The sequence below is a fragment of the Monodon monoceros genome, unplaced genomic scaffold (assembly GCF_005190385.1).
Source record: "Monodon monoceros isolate NGI ecotype Baffin Bay Population unplaced genomic scaffold, NGI_Narwhal_1 Super_Scaffold_21, whole genome shotgun sequence".
Classification (NCBI taxonomy): Eukaryota; Metazoa; Chordata; class Mammalia; order Artiodactyla; family Monodontidae; genus Monodon; species Monodon monoceros.
In genome coordinates this window covers 9,081,382-9,104,826 of record NW_021703778.1, presented here as the reverse complement: position 1 = coordinate 9,104,826, position 23,445 = coordinate 9,081,382, and the positions used below count along the sequence as shown (strand labels likewise).

General features: G+C 37.0%; 1 pseudogene; it reads right to left on the bottom strand.

Moving 5' to 3' along the window:
• Window positions 1-413: 413 nt before the first annotated feature.
• LOC114903499 overlaps window positions 414-23,445 on the bottom strand; it is a 150,307-nt pseudogene continuing 127,275 nt past the window's right edge.

Genomic DNA, 23,445 nt, shown 5'->3' with positions numbered 1-23,445 from the left:
CACTTCCAGCGTGACAACATACATAAGAAAGATATAAGAAAAGGTTTTAATTCAAACCAAAGCCTGCTATAAGTTTAAAAAAAATTCACTTAAAAATTAGTTGAAAAAAATACACTTAAACACTAGAGTACCGTTCTGAAGAAAAGCTTTTTGTGACTTCAGTGACACATTATTTTTAAGCAGCAGCAGTCTTAAACACCTTTATATACTTTAAAATACTGTTGACAATTTGTTTTTTAATAACTGCATTAGGTGCCACAAAAGGGACTCTTGTTCTTTGAGAGTCAGCTTCCTTGTTATTGTAGGAGATACTGCCAAGCAGGAGCATTAGAGTCGTGTAGGCAGTACTGAAATACTGCGCTACTGCAATACTGCTGGCGTCTGGAAGGGCCTCCTGATGCATGGGGTGACAGTTACACATCTGAAGAGTCACTCCAATCAGTCTTGGTTACTAAGCTGCTTTTCAGTGTGCTGGATTCATCCTGAGGTCCTTCTCCCTTTGGCCCTTTCAGGTTAGTTGCACCCCAGGCACTTGGCACTTAAGTAGAATTTGACTCATTCTTCACAGGTGGAGGTTCCTTCTGTTCTCTTCCAATTCTTCTCCCCAAAGATTTCTCTTCCTCTAAGGATGATATGTCCCAGTCATCATCGTCCACATCTGCACACTTTAGATCTTTTTGTTCTTTTTTGATGAACGCCTCTGCAACATTAAGCCCACCAACTGGCTTATTCACATTTCTGTGATTTGAAACTGTCTTTTCAACTTTTCCAGTTAATGTTTTAATGGAGGTTCCTGTGGGCTTGGGAGAAATATCAGAGTCCTTAAGTTCACCTCCCTCAGTCCAGTCAGTGTCACTTTTGACAGTGCTCCTTCCAAAGCTACTCTTGTTGCTTTTAGATGACAGCACAGGAAGTAAGTCTGGTGAGGCATAGGCCTGGATGAGGTCCTCATCGTCCAGCTCTTCCTCTGAACTGAAGGGAGGGGTTGCAGTAGTTGAAGACTTTCTGGGAAAATGATCTTCTGTGATATTTTTCTTAACTTTTGGAACAGATGTCCTATCAGTAAAAACAGGTCTTTGTCTAACCAACTGTCTGCTTTTGGGAGGAAGATGTATTGCTTTGGGTATTTCTCCAGGTGAAAGGGTGTCCACTTGAGAAGCACTGTACCTGTCTGTGGACAGTAGTGTTCCCTGCTCAATTTTACGCGTGACCTGACGTTCAAGGAATTCACGAATTTGCTGAATGTTAGGTACTTGTCATTCCCGCTCATGTCTTGCTGATACTATGGTTCTTAGCACTCTATTCAAGTGGTCACTTGGAATACCACGTATATCTGCATTAATCCACAAGGTTTCCAGTAACTCCACCAATCTCTCCTCCAAGACTGTTCTTATTTCCTTAGTGAGGGAAGGGTTATTCTTCAGTTTTCCTTAAATGTATCTTGTTATTTAATTTCTGTTCATTTTCCTTTCCTTTTTCTTCTTCTGAAAGTTCTTCTATTGGTTCCAGTATGTGCAATGAGAATGCCTGTTCATGTGCCATTGTTAGACTTGACTTAGCATCCAAAGTCTGTGGTGCTGGGGTATTCATAGGTACAGTTGGGGTAGTTGGCTTAGATTCAAAAGTTTGCCGGGTTAAAGGATTCCCTCTGGCTTCACTGACACTGTTTAATGGTTTACTGGTAAACTCTTTAATCTTTTGTCTCTGAGTGATGATCGGCTCTTTCTGCTCCTGGAGCCTCTGCCCTAGCTTTTCTATCCTTTTCTTGTAGAATACATTACTTGCATTTAGATCATCTATCATTAGGCTTCGAAGTTTCTCTATATGAGACAGGAGCAGGCTCTTCTCTTTCTTGTGTTCTTGATGAAGAGCCTGAACTCAAGCTGTCCACTTGCTTTCCTGACTATCAAGAAGTTGCATCACATTTTGGAAATCCTGGGGTTGCTGAGGACGTTCTTCTTTAAACTCATTTGCATCTTTTAACGTGCCTGTGCCTGACTTGATCTGCATGTTGGACTTCTGGACTTCTGACAGTTGCTATTCTAATGCTGAATTCTTAGAAGTTAGTTCTTTAAACACCATCATAAACATTTCCTTGACTTTTTCCATTTCATCAACTAGTTTCTCCTTTTCTTCTTTCCATCTATCGAATAACTTCAGAAATTCTTCCTCTTTTGTTTTCTACATTTCATATTCCTTAGAGAATCTGACTGCATGGCCATGCTGTGCAGCCTCTAGCTGACACTTGGTGAGCTCCTTCAACATGGCGGTCTCATTCTGGAGCTTGTCAGTCTGTACCCTTGTCTTATATTCTGCAAGATGGGAATCTTCAGGGTGGCAGCACTGAATAGGACTTTGTGGCAAAGCTTGGTTCATAAAGGCCTTGTCACAGAAACGGCACTGGTAGTAGCTGGCTTTGGCCTCAGTCATCAGCTGCTGGGTGGAGATCAACTTTTTCCTGCGTTTACGCTCTTCCTTGAGTAACTTGATCTCACCAGCCTGCTTGGTGAGGAGCTTCTTGCTCTGCTTGCACTAGGCCAGGCCCAGGCGCAGCCACTCCTCCAGGTTGTGCAGCTGCGAGGTGAGAACTCCTGTGAGTGTAAGTCGAGTGTAAGTCTCTTTTACTTTTTATAAGAGACTCACTTAAGAACATATATAGATTGAAAGTTAAATGATGGATAATAACACGTAAACTATAAGAAAATCAATGTAACGTAAAGGAAAATTAAAATTAAAACCGCACTGAGACATGACTATCCATTAGAGTGGCTAAAATTAGAAAGATGGACAAAACTATGTGTTGTCAAGAATATGGAGCAACCAAACTCTCATATACTAGTTGTGGGAATGCAGACCGCTACACGCTCATTCAAAAACTGCTTGACAGATATTATAACTAAACATATTCAAGAAAAACTAGTGCATATGCTCTAAGTAAATAAATAAAAATTACCTGTACTAAATGGTTCAGAGCAGCAATGAGGTATCACCTCCACCAGTCAGAATGGCTATCATCAAAAAGTCTACAAATAATAAATGCAGGGGAGGGTGTGGAGAAAAGGGAACCCTCCTACACTGCTGGTGGGAATGTAAATTGGTTCAGCCACTATGGAAAACAGTATGGTGGTTCCTTAAAAAATTAAAAATAGAGCTACCATGTGATCCAGCAATATCACTCCTTGGTATATATCCAGAAACTATGAAAACTCTAGTTTCGAAAGATACATGGACCCCAGTGTTCATAGCAGCATTGTTTACAATAATGAAGACATGGAAGCAACCCAAGTGCACTCCAACAGACAATGGTCTTAAGAAGATTGTGTGTGTATATACACACAATGGAACATTACTCATCCATAAATAAGAATGAAATATTGCCATTTGCAGCAACATGGATGGACCTAGAGAATATTATGCTGAGTGAAATAAGTCATACAGAGAAAAACAAATACTGTTTGACATCACTTATATATGGAATCTAAAATATAATACAAATGAACCTATATACAAAACAGAAACAGACTCACAGACATAGAAAACAAACTTATGGTTACCAAAGGGGAAAGGCATGAGGGGGGAGGGACAAATTAGAAGTATGGGATTAACAGATACAAACTACTATGCATAAAATAGATGAGCAATAAGGATTTACTGTATAGCACAGGGAATTATACCCAATATCTTGTACTAACATATAATGGAATATAATCTGCAAAAAAATGAAAAACACAACTGAATCATTATGCTGTACACCTGAAACTAAAGCATTATTGTAAATCAACCATGCTTCAATAAAAAAATTTTTATTTCTAAGTTCACCATACAATCTTTATTTCTTCCAATATTTCCTACATTTTGCTGTAATTAACTTTTCTGAAACATAAATATCTGATTATGTCTCTTGTCTACTCAGAAATCTCTACAATCTCTTTATGGCTTAGAAAGAAAATTATGATGGTTGGCACATTGTAGATACCAATTACCAGTCCACATGCACATGCCTTTCCTTCACCCCCAGTCTTCTCTTCCATGTTCACACCAGTTCTCAGTGTCACAGTCACATGGAATTCATTGTTTCATGAGCAAGCATAGCCATACTTTTTAACTTGCATTTATTTAAACCATCTGACCACATGGAATTGCCTATCCCGACCTGAAACTTAGCTCAGAAAATTCAGTGTTATGCCTTCCATGAACATGTCTTTAAACACTTTTGAAATTAAGTAGCATTTCCCGTGATCACACAGCCTTTGCTGTATATGTAGTAATCTAGCACTCACCTTGTGTGGAGTGATCTAGTATTCACCTTGCTCTGCTTTTTCTTTTTCTTTTTTTTTTTGGGAGGGGGGCGGTTAGTTAATGACTTCTCTCTCATCTATTATGAAAGAGTATTGTCTTTTTTTTTTAACATCTTTATTGGAGTATAATTGCTTTACAGTGGTGTGTTAGTTTCTTCTTTACAACAAAGTGAACCAGCTGTACATATACATATATCCCCATATCTCTTGACTCTTGTGTCTCCTTCCATCTCACCCTCCCTATCCCACCCCTATAGGTGGTCACAAAGCACTGAGCTGATCTCCCTGTGCTATGTGGCTGCTTCCCACTAGCTATCTGTTTTACATTTGGTAGTGTATATATGTCCGTGCCACTCTCTCACTTTGTCCCAGCTTACCCTTCCCCTCCCCATGTCCTCAGTCCATTCTCTAGTAGGTCTGCGTCTTTATTCCCGTCCTGCCTCTAGGTTCTTTGTGACCTTTTTTTTTTTTTAGATTCCATATATATGTGTTAGCAGATGGTATTTTTTTTCTCTTTCTGACTTTACTTGTATGACAGTCTAGGTCCATCCACCTCACTACAAATAAATCAATTTCATTTCTTTTTGTGGCTCAGTAATATTCCATTGTATATATGTGCCAAATCTTCTTTATCCTTTCATCTGTCGATGGACACTTAGGTTGCTTCCATGTACTGGCTATTGTAAATAGAGTTGCAATGAAAGTTGTGGTATATGACTCCTTTTGAATTATGGTTTTCTCAGGGTATATGCCCAGTAGTGGGATTGCTGGGTCATATGGTAGTTCTATTTTTAGTTTTTTAAGGCACCTCCAATACTGTTCTCCATAGGGGCTGTATCCATTTACATTCCCACCAACAGTGCAGGAGGGTTCCCTTTTCTCCACACCCTCTCCAGCATTTACTGTTTGTATATTTTTTGATGATGGCCATTCTGACCGGTGTGAGGTGATACCTCATTGTAGTTTTGATTTGCATTTCTCGAATGATTAGTGATGTTGAGCATACTTTCATTTGTTTCTTGACAATCTGTATATCTTCTTTGGCAAAATGTCTATTTAGGTCTTCTGCCCATTTTTGGATTGGGTGGGTTTTTTTTTTTTGATGTTGATCTGCATGAGCTGCTTGTCAATTTTGGAGATAAACCCTTTGTCAGTTGCTTCATTTGCAAATATTTTCTCCCATTCTGAGTGTTGTCTTTTCATCTTGTTTATGGTTTCCTTTGCTGTGCAAAAGATTTTAAGTTTCATTAGGTTCCATTTGTTTATTTTTATTTCCATTTCTCTAGGAGGGTAGGTCAAAAAGGATCTTGCTGTGATTTTTGTCATAGAGTGTTCTGCCTATGTTTTCCTCTAAGAGTTTGATAGTGTCTGGCCTTAACATTTAGGTCTTTAATCCATTTTGAGTTTATTTTTGTGTATGGTGGTAGGGAGTTATCTAATCTCATACTTTTATATGTAGCTGTCCAGTTTTCCCAGCACCACTTATTGAAGAGGCTGTCTTTTCTACATTGTGTATTCTTGCCTCCTTTATCAAAAATAAGGTGACCATATGTGCGTGGGTTTATCTCTGGACTTTGTATCCTGCTCCATTGATCTATATTTCTGTTTTTGTGCCAGTACCATACTGTCTTGATTACTGTAGCTTTGTAGTATAGTCTGAAGTCGGGAGCCTCATTCTTCCAGCTACGTTTTTCTTTCTCAAGGTTGCTTTGGCTATTCGGAGTCTTTTGTGTTTCCATACAAATTGTGAAATTTTTTGTTCTAGTTCTGTGAAAAATGCCATTGGTAGTTTGATAGGGATTGCACTGAATCTGTAGATTGCATTGGGTAGTATAGTCATTTTCACAATGTTGATTCTTCCAATCCAAGAACATGGTATGTCTCTCCATCTGATTGTAACATCTTTAATTTCTTTCATCAGTGTCTTATAGTTTTCTGCATACAGGTCTTTTGTCTCCTTAGGTAGCTTTATTCCTAGTTATTTTATTCTTTTTGTTGCAATGGTAAATGGGAGTGTTTTCTTGATTTCACTTTCAGATTTTTCATCATTAGTGTATAGGAATGCCAGAGATTTCTGTGCATTAATTTTGTATCCTGCTACTTTACCAAATTCATTGATTAGCTTTAGTAGTTGCCTGGTAGCATCTTGAGGATTCTGTATGTATACTATCATGTCATCTGCAAATAGTGAGAGTTTTACTTCTTCTTTTCCAATTTGGATTCCTTTTATTTCTTTTTCTAATTTGATTGCTGGGGCTAAAACTTCCAAAACAATGTTGAATAATAGAGGTGAGAGTGGGCAACCTTGTCTTGTTCCTGATCTTACTGGAAATGGTTTCAGTTTTTCACCATTGAGGACAATGTTGGCTGTGGGTTTGTCATATGTGGGCTTTATTATGTTGAGGTAAGTTCCCTCTATGCCTACTTTCTGGAGGGTTTTTAATCATAAATGGATGTTGAATTTTGTTGAATGCTTTTTCTGCATCTATTGAGATGATCGTATGATTTTTATCCTTCAATTTGTAAATATGGTGTATCACATTGATTGATTTGCGTATGTTGAAGAATCCTTGCATTCCTGGGATAAACCCCACTTGATCATGGTGTATGATCCTTTTAATGTGCTGTTGGATTCTGTTTGCTAGTATTTTGTTGAGGATTTTTGCATCTATGTTCATCAGTGATATTGGCCTGTAGTATTCTTTCTTTGTGACATCTTTGTCTGGTTTTGGTATCAGGGTGCTGGTGGCCTCATAGATTGAGTTTGGGAGTACTCCTCCCTCTGCTATATTTTGGAAGAGGTTGAGAAGGATTGGTGTTAGCACTTCTCTAAATGTTTGATAGAATTCACCTGTGAAGCTATCTGGTCCTGGGCTTTCATTTGTTGGAAGATTTTTAATCACAATTTCAATTTCAGGGCTTGTGACTGGTCTGTTTATATTTTCTATTTCCTTCTGGTTCAGTCTCAGAAGGTTGTGCTTTTCTAAGAATTTGTCCATTTCTTCCATGTTGTCCATTTTATTGGTATATAGTTGCTTGTAGTAATCTCTCATGATCCTTTGTATTTCTGCAGTGTCAGTTGTTGCTTCTCCTTTTTCATTTCTAATTCTATTGATTTGAGTCTTCTTTTTTTCTTGATTAGTCTGGCTAATGGTTTATCAATTTTGTTTATCTTCTCAAAGAACCAGCTTTTAGTTTGATTGATCTTTGCTCTCATTTCCTTCATTTCTTTTTCATTTATTTCTGATCTTATCTTTATGATTTCTTTCTTTCTGCTAACTTCGGGGGTTTTTTGTTCTTCTTTCTCTAATTGCTTTAGGTGTAAGTTTAGGTTGTTTATTTGAGATGTTTCTGGTTTCTTGAGGTAGGCTTGTATAGCTGTAAACCTCCCTCTTAGGACTGCTTTTGTGGCATCCCATAGGTTGTGGGTCATTATGTTTTAATTGTCACTTGTTTCTAGGTATTTTTTGATTTCTTTTGATTTCTTTAGTGATCTCTTGGTTATTAAGTATTGTATTGTTTAGCCTCCATGTGTTTGTATTTTTTACAGATTTTTTTCCTGTAATTGATATCTAGTCTGATAGCACTGTGGTCGGAAAAGATACTTGATAAGATTTCAATTTTCTTAAATTTACTGAGGCTTGATTTGTGACCCAAGATATGATCTATCCTGGAGAATGTTCCATGAGCACTTGAGAAAAACGTGTATTCTGTTGTTTTTGGAGGGAATATCCTATAGATGTCAATTAAGTCCATCGTGTTTAATGTATCATTTAAAGCTTGCGTTTCCTTATTTATTTTCATTTTGGATGATCTGTCCATTGGTGAAAGTGGGGTGTTAAAGTCCCCTACTATGATTGTGTTACTATCGATTTCCCCTTTTATGGCTGTTAGTATTTGCCTTATGTATTGCGGTGCTCCCATGTTGGGTGCATAGATATTTACAATTGTTATATCTTCTTCTTGGATCGATCCCTTGATCATTATGTAGTGTCCTTCTTTGTCTCTTCTAATAGTCTTTATTTTAAAGTCTATTTTGTCTGATATGAGAATTGCAATCAAGCTTTCCTTTGATTTCCATTTTCATGGAATATCTTTTTGATCCCCTCACTTTCAGTCTGTATGTGTCCCTAAGTCTGAAGAAGGACTCTTGTAAACAGCATATATACAGGTCTTGTTTTTGTATCCATTCAGCCAGTCTATGTCTTTTGGTTGGAGCATTTAATCCATTTACATTTAAGGTAGTTATTGATATGTATGTTCCTATTACCATTTTCTTAAGGTTTGGGTTTGTTTTTGTAGGTCTTTTCCTTGTCTTGTGTTTCCTGCCTAGAGAAGTTCCTTTAGCATTTGTTGTAAAGCTGGTTTGGTGGTGCTGAATTCTCTTAGCTTTTGCTTGTCTGTAAAAGTTTTAATTTCTCTGTTAAATCTGAAAGAGATCCTTGCTGGGTAGAGTAATCTTGGTTGTTGGTTCTTCCCTTTCATCACTTTAAATATGTCCTGCCACTGCTTTCTGGCTTGCAGAGTTTCTGCTGAAAGATCAGCTGTTAACCTTATGGGGATTCCCTTGTATGTTATTTGTTGTTTTTCCCTAGCTGCTTTTAATATTTTTTCTTTGTATTTAATTTTTGATAGTTCGATTAATATGTGTCTTGGCCTGTTTCTCGTTGGATTTTTCCCGTATGGGACTCTCAGTGCTTCCTGGACTTGGTTAACTATTTCCTTTCCCATATTAGGGAAGTTTTCAACTATAATCTCTTCAAATATTTTCTCGGTCCCTTTCTTTTTCTCTTTTTCTTCTGAGACTCCTATAATTCGAATGTTGGTGTGTTTAATGTTGTCCCAGAGGTCTCTGAGGCTGTCCTCAATTCTTTTCATTCTTTTTTCTTTATTCTGCTCTGTGGTAGTTATTTCCAGTTTTTTGTCTTCCAGGTCACTTATCTGTTCTTCTGCCTCAGTTATTCTGCTACTGATTCCTTCTGGAGAATTTTTAATTTCATTTATTGTGTTGTTCATCATTGTTTGTTTGCTCTTTAGTTCTTCTGGGTCTCTGTTAAAGGTTTCTTGTTTTTTCTCCATTCTATTTCCAAGATTTTGGATATCTTTACTATCGTTATTCTGAATTCTTTTTCAGGTAGACTGCCTATTTCCTTTTCATTTGCTTGGTCTGGTTGGTTTTTACCTTCTCCTTCATCTGCTGTGTCTTTCTCTGTTTTCTCATTTTGCTTAACTTACTGTGTTTGGGGTCTCCTTTTTGCAGGCTACAGGTTCATAGTTCCCGTTGTTTTTGGTGTCTGCCCCCAGTGGGTAAGGTTGGTTCAGTGGTTTGTGTAGGCTTCCTGGTGGAGGGGACTAGTGCCTGTGTTAGGTGGATGAGGCTGGATCTTGTCTTTCTGGTGGGCAGGTCCACGTCTGGTGGTGTGTTTTGGGGTGTCTGTGGACTTATTATGATTTTAGGCAGCCTCTCTTCTAATGGGTGTGGTTGTGTTCCTGTCTTGCTAGTTGTTTGGCATAGGGTGTCCAGCACTGTAGGTTGCTGGTCGTTGAGTGGAGCTGGGTCTTGGCCTTGAGATGGAGATCTCTGGGAGATTTTTGCCATTTGATATTACGTGATGCTGGGAGTTGTCTTGTGGAGCAATATCCTGAACTCGGCTCTCCCACATCAGAGGCACATGCCTGATGCCCGACCAGAGCACCATGGCCCTGTCATCTCCATGTCTCAGAATAAAAGGGAGAAAGAAAGAAAGAAAAAAAGAAAGAAGGAAGGAAGGAAGGAAAGAGAGAGTGAGAGAGAGAGAGGGAGGGAAGGAGGGAGGAAGGAAGGAAGGAAGGGAGAGAAGAAAAGAAAGGAAAGTTATTAAATAAAAAATAATTATTAAAATTTTTAAAAATTTTAAGTAATCAAAAAAAAAAAAGAAAGAAGAGTGCTACCAAACCAAAAAACAATTCCACCAATGATTAACAATCACTAAAATCTATACTGAAACAAAAACAAACAAAAAAAACCCTGACAGACAGAACCCTAAGGCCAATGGTGAAAGCAAAGCTATATAGACGAAATCACACACAGTAGCATACACATACACATTTACAAAAAGAGCAAAAGGGAAAAATATTTATAAATATCGTTGCTCCCAAAGTCCACTGCCTCAATTTGGATGATTTGTTGTCTATTCAGGTATTCCACAGATGCAGGTACATCAAGTTGATTGTGGAGATTTAATCCGCTGCCCCTGAGGCTGCTGGGAGAGATTTCCCTTTCTTTTCTTTGTTTGCACAGCACCTGGGAGTCAGCTTTGGATTTGGCCCTGCCTCTGTGTGTAGGTCACCTGAGGGCATCTATTCCCCATCCAGACAGGACGGGGTTAAAGGAGCAGCTGATTCGGGTGTTCTGGCTCACTCAGGCTGGGGGGAGGTAGGGGTACAGATGCGGGGCGAGCCTGCGGCAGCAGAGGCCGGCATGACGTTGCACCAGCCTGAGGCGCGCCGTGGGTTCTCCCGGGGAAGTTGTCCCTGGATCACAGGACCCTGGCAGTGGCGGACTGCACAGACTCCCAGGAGGGGAGGTGTGGACACTGACCTGTGCTTGCACACAGGCTTCTTGATGGCAGCAGCAGCAGCTTTAGCGTCTCATGCCTGTCTCGGGGGTCCGCGCTGTTAGCCGTGGCTCGCGCCCGTCTCTGGAGCTCGTTTATGCGGTGCTCGTAATCCCCTCTCCTCACACACCCCGAAACAATGGTCTTTTGCCTCTTCGGCAGGTCCAGACTTTTCCCCGGACTCCCTCCCGGGTAGCCATGGTTCACTAGCTCCCTGCAGGCTGTGCCCACGCCGCCAACCCCAGTTCTCTCCCTGCGCTCCAACCGAAGCCCTAGCCTCAGCTCCCAGCCCCGCCCGCCCCGGCAGGTGAGCAGACAAGCCTCTCGGGCTGGTGAGTGCCGGTCGGCACCGACCCTCTGTGCGGGAATCTCTCTGCTTTGCCCCCCGGCACCCCTGTTGCTGTGCTCTCCTCCACGGCTCCGAAGCTTCCCCCGTCCGCCACCCGCAGTCTCCGCCCGTGAAGGGGCTTCTAGTGTGTGAAAACCTTTCCTCCTTCACAGCTCCCTCCCACTGGTGCAGGTCCCGTCCCTAATCTTTTGTCTCTGTTTTTTCTTTTTTCTTTTGCCCTACCCATGTACGTGGGGAGTTTCTTGCCTTTTTGGAGGTCTGAGTTCTTCTGCCAGCGTTCAGTTGGTGTTCTGTAGGAGTTGTTCTACATGTAGATGTATTTCTTACGTATTTGTGGGGAGGAAGGTGATCTCCACGTCTTGTTCTTCCGCCATCTTGAAGCTCCTCCCCAATATTGTCTTTTTAATGTTGATATTCCCTGCTGTTTCACAGAGTACTGTGCACATATTTGTAAGTTAACTTTGAATTGAATTAATCTTATTGGTGACTTCACCTATCAATTATCCTTTTCAAGTATTTTCCTCTGGAAATGTCTTTGCCTTGATATATTCTAATTTCTAAAAGAAAACAATTTAATTTTGACCATAACATTTTTCAAAACAAAGTAATGGAAAGTACCATGAAATTCTAATGCTAGTTCTGAATAACACTTTAAATGGTACATCAAATGTAAAAAATACAAAACCCAATTCCCCTGAAAGCCAGAGGAAGAAAAAAAAATCCTTGATAATGCTATAACTAAAAACAGAGGAAATTAATACAATGCACAATTTTAATCCCAAGATTGCCATTTTTTTCCTTGGCTTTGGGACAAAATGAACACATTTATAAACTTTGCTTCTTGTTTTTCCTCATATTGACCTTACACATAACATACTGTGCAACTGAAACAACAAAGGAGCAAAATGATGCTTGAAAAATGCAGCACTTTCTTGCAACAATTCCTTAGGTGAATTTTAAATTGAAGTGGCACCATTCTTTAATCACTAGGAAAGATCCTGAGTGTGCCAGTATTCCTTTCAGTTCAGATAAACATTGATAAGATCAAAGCCGGCTCTAAGTTATCTGCCTTTACCGTGCCTTGACTGAATCTCAGAGTGAAATCATGCAGTTTTTCTTTATTTTGGTTAAGCCTTTGATCTTTTTAAAATACAGGCATGTCTGGCTAAGAAAATAGCTATAGAAGGCAAAAAGACACGCAAAAGAAAATGTTAACCACCAGTTGTGTTAAATGGGTTCAAGTTTAGGGTTTTGACAAGTATTTGATGTAAACATGAATTCAGCTTATTTCCTGTGGATATAGGTCTCTAGGCATTTATTTTGGGTGAAGTAAATACCTAAATCTCTCTAAATTTTTAAAAGACCTCAGTAATGTAAGTAAATGGTGTTCTTTTTAGTTTGGATTTCTGCATGTGATTCTATGTGGAATCTTAGGAAAGAAGGAGTAAAATAATAAAATTAAAGGCTATTTAAATAACAGTTCAGTGTGCATCTTAGGCAGAAACATAATATTCTGCTTTTTAAAAAGGTGTAAGTTAGTATTCTTTTTTCTTTAGTTACTGATAAGCATTTCTGTTTTCACTTAATTTACTCCCAGTCCCATGTACTATATTTGGAGCTAGAGTTTGGGTTGAAGGAGAGGAGAGCAAATCAATTTACAATATGGTTTTAATCAATAAATATATTACTCAAAAGTGTGACCTTTAACTCTTAGTTAAAAAACCCATACCAAGCAAGATGATTAACAACTTTTTATACAAACAAGTGCCTTACAATACTCAAACATTTAAACTGCACTAAAACCATCTTCAAAATTATTGGCAATCAGCATATCATGAGTTCACTTTTCCAAAGAGGCAGAAGTTACTCCTTTTACCATGGATCTGTCTTTCCTAACTACCAGATGAAATAGCTGCGTATAACCACCTGCAAATTTGATGTTTTAGTCTCTTTATTTGCTTTTGTGTTATGTTTACTGTCCCCCTTATATCAATCAGTAGCTCTATTCTTTATATATCTCTCTTCCTTAAAAAGTATGCCTTCATTTAAATGGAAAACATATTTTTAAGGGAGACATTTACTCATGCCTAGACTTGTGGGTTTTTTTTTTGTTTGTTTTCTCTTTGTTTTTTTTTTTCTTCAATTGCTGATCTGCCCCAAGGAAATGAATGTCGCTCTACTTATGATGCTGTTCTTTTTGTTGGATGTCTGCGGTTTATTACAGCTGGGGATTTTATAGGTGTCCACACTAAGCCTTTTCCTTGAGAGCAGAGATTACTTTGCCCAGTGCTTTGCTCGCAGAAATATATTTTAGAAATCAAGACAATATCTCAATATCTCTCTGGTTAATTCTGATTTGTTTCCACTGTTCACAAAGAGTGATTCTAAGCTCTTCTCATGATCTGAAAGCTTTAAATCATTTCATGAAACCCTACTGTAAATACCACCACAAAACACCTACAGAGACATAATTGGGTATTTCACATTGCACTATTTTTGCTTTTAAACCTCCTTGAGATCAATCAAGTTATCTTTCATAGTAGAGATAAACTCAGAATAAAAAAGTGGGCATAGTTATGTACCTTGAGAGAAGAGTGAAGAAGGAATGGACACACATTCTCTGTCAGTAATGATTATTTTGTTGTTTGTTTTTTAAAATCTGTCTACTGCCCCAGCCTACCAATGGACAGTGGTCATCTGATCGTAACAGCGCTGTGTGATAGTTCAAATCCCATAAATCCTCTTTATAACATGAGAAGAAATTAGGTCATTCTGCAGTTAATAGAATGTGAATATTTACACAGCTCAAGTATAATTTTCCAAAATCTTAATAATAGAATGCTCATACAAATACATGAACCTGTGTCAAAATTAGTTTTACCCATTCATAAAGGAACCAGTGAGATGGGAAAACTGGTTAGAAAAATTCTGCAGACTTTTATTTCAAAAACAAGAATTTTAGAATAAGATAGCTAGATTAGAGTCAAAACTAGTTACTATCTTTCAAAAAAATGGTGCTGTGAAAACAGGCATCCACATGTGAAGAACAAAGTCAGACTGTTACCTTACACCATACACAAAAAATAATTCAAAATGCGTCAAATGCTTAAATTTGAAATCTAAAACTATAACACCTTTAGAAGAAAACATAGAAGAAAAATCTTCCTAATCTTGGATTTGACAATGATTTTTTGGATATGACACTAAAGACACAGGGAACAAAGGAAAAAATAGATAAATTGCACTTTATCAAGATTAAAATCTTTCGTGCGTCAAAGGACACTGTCAAGAGAATGAAAAGACAACTCACAGAAGGGGAAAAATATTTGCAAATCATATATATATATATATATATATATATATATATATATATATGATTATATCTAGACTATGTAAAGAACCCTTACAACCCAGCACAAGAAACAACTCAATTAAAAAATTGGTAAAGGACTTGAATAGACATTTCTCCAAAGAAATACACAAATGTCCAATAAGTGCATGAGAAGATGCTCAATGTCACTAGCCCTTAGAGAAATGCAAATCAAAACAGAGAGATACAACTTCACACCCTTCACAGTAGCTCTTATCCAAAAAAACAAAAAACAAGGAAAAAAAACAATAACCCAGAAAATAACTAGTGTTGGTGGAGGATGTGGTGTAATTGGAACACTTGTGCATTGCTTACAGAAATTTGAAATGGTATACCTGGTATAGAAAACAGTTTGGTGGTCCCTAAAATAGTTTAATGTAGAATTACTGTATGATTCAGCAATTTCATGCCTAGATATATATATAAACAAAATGTTTATCCATATAATAGAATAGAATTCCACCTTATAAAGGAATGATATTCTGATACGTGCTACAACATGGATGAAACTTGAAAACATGCTCAGTGAAATTACCCAGTCACAAAAGAACAAAGTAATATGATATACTTAGAATAGGCAAAATCATAGAGATAGAAATTAGAATAGATGTTCTCAGGATCTGTGGGGAATAGTATATTATTGTTTAATGGGAACAGAGTTCCTGTTTGGGATGACGGAAGAGTTCTGAAAATGGATAAGGATGATCGTTGTACAATATTGTGAATGTACTTAATGCCACTGAATTGTCAACTTAAAATGGTAAAAATGATAAATTTTATGTATATTTTACCACACACACACAAGAAAAAAAAACCCTTCCCAATTGCACTGTGTCTGTGGTGACTGAATATAAATGCTAAACTTCGTTAGGAAAAAGGGAATGGAAAGTTGATATAATGCAGTAACTCTCAATAATATGTATGTTGAAATGTATTCAGGGCAACTTTTCTGAATGTCAGCCAACTGCTATCAGTTGTGAAAAAAACTGATCAATATCCCCCAGGGTGATAACCTCAGGCGTTGTCTTTTCCTAAGAGTGGAACCTCAGGTGGTTGTCTTTTCCTACGAGTGAGAAATCTGCACACTAACATATATCAATAATTTCTTAGTATGTAGTATGGAATCAAATAGTACATAGTAAAGTCAAAAAAGAATTAAGTAATCCTTCGGTTGCTCTGTTAAGTATTACCCCAATATAACACTGAAAATACTTGTCTCATATCAGAGTTTTGGTTAATTTTCCTTAAAAGTCTTCTATCACAAAATTATTTTAGTTAATACTAATTTGTAACTAAGTTCCTCTTGCCAGTTCCTTATTTTGATCATCAAAATATCAAAACATTACTCTTGGTCAAAAAGAAAAATGGTCTTACTATGGTAGGCCTTGATTATTTACTTGGGTATAGAAAGAGGTTGTCAAACTTGCGGGTCAAGCCTTCCCTCCTCAAGGTTCTCAAGTATACTAAGAATTCATGGCTTTCTAGAAGTGACTTCCTCATCCGTTTGAGGCTGGAACCATAGAACAGGTCCTTCCTAGAAGGACCTGGTAGGCATTGGATCAGCATTTAAAGTGCAATCCTTGTCTGTTAATGGTGAGCTTTCATATCTGATAAAGGAGATGTGTAGCCTTGGATGTCCAGTTAAATCACAGGAAAAAAAGGACACATTCTTTATGAAACTATGCAAATAATATGTTGCCATTAAAAGTAAGGAGATGCTGTAAAAAATATTGTTTTGAATTCTCAAAGAATACTGAAAATCAGATACCATTTAAATAATGCACTTCAGTTCTTATAACGCACAGTCTACTAAATTTAGGATCAGAGGTAAATTAGGAAAAGAAGGAAAGGGCTCTGTCATATATCCATCAGAAAAGAAAACATTGAAACCACATCACTATTCTAAACAATTGCTATCCACACATAACTTCCCTCGTGAATACTTTCAGTCCTCTGCTTTCATAAAGTCATCTGCTTCTGAACCAAAAAGAGAAGCCCTTGAAATAACAAAGGTTAGAAATAACTAGTATGGTCACTATTTTATAGCAGAACGTTCAAACAAGTGTTAGAGGGAAGCAAAAACCACCTAGAGATGAGACTACATGGCTGTGGTTAGTTTACTACAGTAACAAGAATATGACAATAGAGGAGAGTAAAGTTCTGCTTTAGTGTGCAGTAGTTCATTATTTTATAAAGATTTCATCAATGTTTCACCTGAGGGCATGAACATATCATGGCCTTGACAGTCTCCAATCTGTTAGGTAATATATACAGTCTCTGAAACGTTTATGTCAATAGTACTTTACCTCTGTAAAATTAACCAGGAAGGCTGAGCTTTTTAGATTTGACAACTGTCTTCATGCAACTCATAAAGATGTGTGAAGCTAGTGAAAAAATATGCTAAACAAGTCTACCTTCTTTTAGCGTCACTTTTTATAGGGTGAAAATCTTTATGATTTTTCCAGGAGTCCTCTAGAAATCTGAAAGATACTTTTTTTGTCCTAAAACAAATCCTAAAAAATTATTTTTCTGAATTCTATATATAATTTTGGGTAGGCAAAAATAAAAAATGTTATCAGAGGATATTTACTCACCTGATTAAGACAGGAGGTAAATGCTGAGAATGAATGGGAGCTGAGCTATCTAATGCTCAAAGTTATAAGACAGCATGTAAACTAAACAGAAGATGTTGGAATTATAAGGAAGTTTATCCCCTTCAAAGTGAGAAATTTGGGCTGTTTGAAGCATGTTAAAATATCAAATTTCCTATAGGAAGATTCCCAAATGGTAAATAATGATCTTTTATTACTTCTTACAGCAGAATGAATATTACCAGATTAATTTTGTCATTTTAACAAATAAAGAGAAAATCTAAATTTTAGTCTTGCTTTAATGTAACATTTGGCACCAAAGAATTCAAAATGTTTTCATAAATAAAGCCATTTTAGCCACATTATAACACATATCATTTTGTCTTTTACACTTGTCATTTGCAGCTATTATAATCAAAGGAGAATAAATACCATTTCCTCAGACCTCCTACAACTTGCTATAAACATTCAAGTTTTTTCCTTCACTATGCTGTTTCATATTTTGAATCCTTACAAAGCCACTTTATCTTTTGAAAGCAAAAATACATCCTATTCCCTTGAATACATATTATTTGCCATAAATATTCTAGTATAATTGCAACTACTCCTATTATAACTTTTAAACAAAATATCTGTCCTTCACAGAGAGAACAGGGAGGTAGAGAGTTAAGAAGCCTGTCATACTTACTGCATACCAGTGATGAAGTAATCCCCTAAAGCTATCTACATACCTTTTATAACTTCATAAATAATATAATTGTGTCACTCTGCAATTATAGCAAGGTTTTGGTGTTATATCTTCAAAAATTTTATGTTAATTAACTCAAGTATTCATTCAAATTTTTAAATTAAGCATTTTAGAAATTATATTTAAGCTAATACTTTTCAAAACATAATGACTGCTGATATGAAAATTGGCAGAATAATAATTAAATTGAACAAAGTTTTATATCTTTCTGTGTCTCATCTTAAACATGTGGAGTAATATTATCTAATCATTAAACAGAATACGAGGTTAAGAAAGGTCAAGTTAACTATTATCTTAATGAAGAACTAAACTCAAATCTTATATATTTAAAAGGACAAAATTGTATTATTGCCCAACCTGATAAAACCAGAGGACACAAATTTAGCTTTTCTTTTTAAACCAAAATTATTAAGCTATTCTTACTAGTCCAGGGAATCACCTTGATCCTATAAATTCGGATTGAGTTAGCAATTTCTTTGAGAAGGCTTTTTTTTTAACTAGGAAAATTATGTCTCTAAATTTTCTGGTAGCTACGAAAGAATATTATATGTATGTAGCTGCTCCTTAATCTCTATAAATTAATCAGGTTCTTTCAGCATAGGAGACATTATAATTTAATTTATTAATATTCTCTGGGAGTAGGAAAATATTCCACATGCAACACAATGAGAGCTAAAAGATTTTCCTAATGATAGACAAGCATAGTTTCCAGTTTCATAATCTCAGTTTTACTGTCTCAGATACAGAAAAATTTACAGCACAGGACACAAAAACCCTTCCAGGCCTCAAAAGGCTGTTGTCTCCCAGTGGGCGTAAATAATTCCTTATTTTATATAGACAACCAAACAAAAGGACTAATGAGATCTAGAATGAGCACCCATCTCTTCAGTAGGTATTGCCAAATGGTCAGACCAAAAAAATCAGATTTCCAGTCATTGCTGCCACCAGTGGGGAAAACTTATGGGCTATGTACCAACTAAAAGCAGAATTGAACTTAGTCAAGGAACAGAAACAAACAAAAAACCCACATACAGTTAGGAAGAGAGAGAGTCAGAGAAGGCAGCATTTCATTTCCACTTCACAGTTGGGATTCCCTCCAAGGGCCGAGTAAACAGGCCTGGGAATAGAATGCACAAGGGGTACACTTCTTATGTAAATATAAAATTAACACATGTTAAATTAATGTATTTAATAACTCATTCACTATGCATTGAGATGGTAAACCTAGTGCCAAGAGCATATGAAGAAATGGGTATTTATTAACCTTTCTGTAAAAAAATTAGAAATTTAGAATAAAATTGCTAGGTTGGATAAAAAACTGTTTGTACAGGATAGCAAAACCGAAAGTTTTGCAACTGTCTTTTCTACCAAACAGAAATCTGCAAATTAATATATAACTTCTATGTTGCTGGGCTCTAATCTAATCCTCCTAGTTAATTGAATAATCCTTGAATTGCTCTGTGAAATAATTCCTGATCATAACACGAAAAGACAGGTCTCCCCACTTTTGCTTTATTTCCAAGATTTGGATACTTCTCCTTTTTATGAAAGAAACTGTAAAAGAAACATGAGATGTTTTTACTATAATATGGTGCTCAAGTTTGAAGAAAATTCTAGATCTTAAAAGTCTTTTAATCACTCATTCATCATCATTATTCAAATCACTTCTCCTCTGAGACAGTTTTTCAGTTTTTGAAATGAAGATGAGATCAAGATGATTTTGGGGCTCTTAAGATTTTTAAAAATTCTGATATTAGCTGAGCTTCTTAAATTTTTGTAATTATAAACGCTGACCAGTAATTAAGCTTTTCTGTTTTTTGGGTGTTTTAAGTAGTTAGAGGGCTTAGATAAACTTGAATCAGGCCAGTGGCTTTCCATTAGAGAAGAAGAGAAAAGAAGGAGAAATATTATTGACACTGTTCAGATCAGTGCCCACAGGGGAAGGCTAGACCCTCTTGATAAAAGTATCAGGAAAAAGCCCAAAGGCAATCCAACCTTCTCACTAGATTCTAATCCCTGATATCATCCCCCCCGCCCCCACCCCATGCACACACACACACACACACACACACATCCCCCTCCACACTTTCAAAGAAACCCTAAGGCTGTAAGGAACAGAGTTTAAAAGTTATTGGTCTATGCAAAGTTAAATATAGGGAGTCTGTTGTGACACAAAGTATAACTTTGTCCATTCCATGAATCTAAACAGCTTTCTGTTTACATCAGTCTTAATTCAGTAATTTGCAAGCTCCTCAAAATTATTCTCTCTCTCTCATTCTCCTTACCTCCCTCCCTTCCTTCCTTCTCCCCTTCCTTCTTTTCTCCCTTCCTTTTATTGAATGTAGTCGTAAGTATAATGCAAGAATTTCCTACAAAATTGAAGATAGAATTTCACTGTATTCCAGTCTTCTCAAGTAGGCAAATTAGACAGAGAAAGGTGTTTGCTAGTTAGACATCTAGAGTCCATGCTCCTTTTCTACTCCTCTAATCTATTCTATGCTATGAGAACGTGTCCCCTTTTGCAGGGTGCATAATTCCAGAGTCCAAATCTGAAGCTGTCCTGCCTTGAACTCCTTTGGACAAATCCTGACCTGCCCTCTGCCTGAAGTGACCTCATGTAATTTGGTGCAAAAATAGTAATATGCTGCTTACAAGGTGCTCAGATCACACTGAAGAACACGGGCACACCAGTATCTTTCTAAAATCTAAATTTCTGAATCTCACCTCAAAAATGTTGTGGACCTATATTTGATAAAGGGGAAATAATGCAATTCAATATTACAGTACTTGGATGCCTATAGGAGATGACTTGTATATACAAAAAGAGTGAATTAAAATATTAATCCCACTCACTGTATAAAGGAAAATTCCACACATGGCCTCTCTCCTGCTCCGGGCCATGTCTCTGGCTCAATGATGTATCTTGTATTTTCCTTAGTTTTTATAAAGAAGGCTCCCAAAGTAAATCCTACTTTCTTTATTCTTATTAGCTGTTAATTCCCTTTCACCCTTGGAGGTGTTCTTCCCCACAAAACCCAATATATGAGAAGAATTTCTTTTTTTAAAATCAGGGATGTAGTGAATGGACTTGGGCATTGGGGTTATACAGATCTGGGTTACTGAACTTAATATTATGACATACTGTGACTTTTTTTTTTTTAAGTATCTGTTTTTAAGATAACTCTAAGAAAACCAAAATCTAAATTACCCTAATTCTTTTCAATATCTCTTTCTACCAAATTCCCCAAACACAGGTAGAGGTTGGTCTAATCCTAATTTGTCCCTTAGGTACAGAGGTATAAACATTCTTTCCTCCCTGTAATTCAGAGAAGAGTTTACTGAATAAGTTACAGAGCTCCTCAATCCGATCCCCACAATGACCAGAGAGACTTTATTGTGGGCATGGCTGACATGCTGGATAAAAAACTTGGGAAATGAGTAGAGAGAACAGGAAGATTGTGGAAAATAAAAGGTTTCTTTCCTCAGTATAACAAAGTGAGAAAGCCAGACTTTTTAAAAGTTAAAGTTCATTTTTTCCTAGGATATTACCTCTGAAAGTAGCACTATCTTGTTTAATTTGGATTGTAATAAATATCTTCAAAGATTTCCACCAGTTTAATGAAGTAATAACAGGCCAAATGTGGTCTACCATCATTAACAATCGTCTCTGACAAAGGGTTTTAAACCCAGGAGCCAACTCTGATCCATTTTTAGCAGATGCTTGGAAGAATGCATTTTAAAATATATTTTTATCTGTATGAGGGCTCTTAAAAAGAAAAACAAAATTGACTAAGTCCTTCTTGAGTTGTTGTGAAAAATGAATTTGTTAATACCTGTGAAATTCTTAGAACAAGACCTTTTACATGGTAAGAATGCATTCCATTTCCATTTCTCTAGGAGGTGGGTCAAAAAGGATCTTGCTGTGATTTATGTCATAGAGTGTTCTGCCTATGTTTTCCTCTAAGAGTTTGATAGTGTCTGGCCTTACATTTAGGTCTTTAATCCATTTTGAGCTTATTTTTGTGTATGGTGGTAGGGAGTTATCTAATCTCATACTTTTACATGTGCCTGTCCAGTTTTCCCAGCACCACTTACTGAAGAGGCTGTCCTTTCTCCACTGTACATTCCTGCCTCCTTTATCAAAGATAAGGTGATCATATGTACGTGGGTTTATCTCTGGGCTTTCTATCCTGTTCCATTGATCTATCTGTTTTTGTGCGAGTACCATACTGTCTTGATTACTGTAGCTTTGTAGTATACTCTGAAGTCAGGGAGCCTGATTCCTCCAGCTCCGTTTTTCGTTCTCAAGATTGCTTTGGCTATTCGGGGTCTTTTGTGTTTCCATACAAATTGTGAAATTTTTTGTTCTAGTTCTGTGAAAAATGCCAGTGGTAGTTTGATAGGGATTGCATTGAATCTGTAGATTGCTTTGGATAGTAGAGTCATTTTCACAATGTTGATTCTTCCCATCCAAGAACATGGTATATCTCTCCATCTATTTGTATCATCTTTAATTTCTTTCATCAGTGTCTTATGATTTTCTGCATACAAGTCTTTTGTTTCCTTAGGTAGGTTTGTTCCTAGATATTTTATTCTTTTTGTTGCAATGGTAAATGGGAGTGTTTTCTTGATTTCACTTTCAGATTTTTCATCATTAGTGTATAGGAATGCCAGAGATTTCTGTGCATTAATTTTGTATCCTGCTACTTTACCAAATTCATTGATTAGCTTTAGTAGTTGCCTGGTAGCATCTTGAGGATTCTGTATGTATACTATCATGTCATCTGCAAATAGTGAGAGTTTTACTTCTTCTTTTCCAATTTGGATTCCTTTTATTTCTTTTTCTAATTTGATTGCTGGGGCTAAAACTTCCAAAACAATGTTGAATAATAGAGGTGAGAGTGGGCAACCTTGTCTTGTTCCTGATCTTACTGGAAATGCTTTCAGTTTTTCACCATTGAGGATGATGTTGGCTGTGGATTTGTCATATATGGCCTTTATTATGTTGATGAAATTTCCCTCTATGCCTACTTTCTGCAGGGTTTCTATCATAAATGAGTGTTGAATTTTGTCAAAAGCTTTCTCTGCATCTATTGAGATGATCATATGGTTTTTCTCCTTCAACTTGTTAATATGGTTTATCACATTGATTGATTTGCATATATTGAACAATCCTTGCATTCCTGGAATAAATCATGGTGTATGATCCTTTTAATGTGCTGTTGGATTCTGTTTGCTAGTATTTTGTTGAGGATTTTTGCATCTATGTTCATCAGTGATATTGGCCTGTAGTTTTCTTTCTTTGTGATATCCTTGTCTGGTTTTGGTATCAAGGTGATGGTGGCCTTGTAGAATGAATTTCGGAGTGTTCCTCCCTGTGCTTTATTTTGGAAGAGTTTGAGAAGGATAGGTGTTAGCTCTTCTCTAAATGTTTGATAGAATTCGCCTGTGAAGCCATCTGGTCCTGGGCTTTTGTTTGTTGGAAGATTTTTG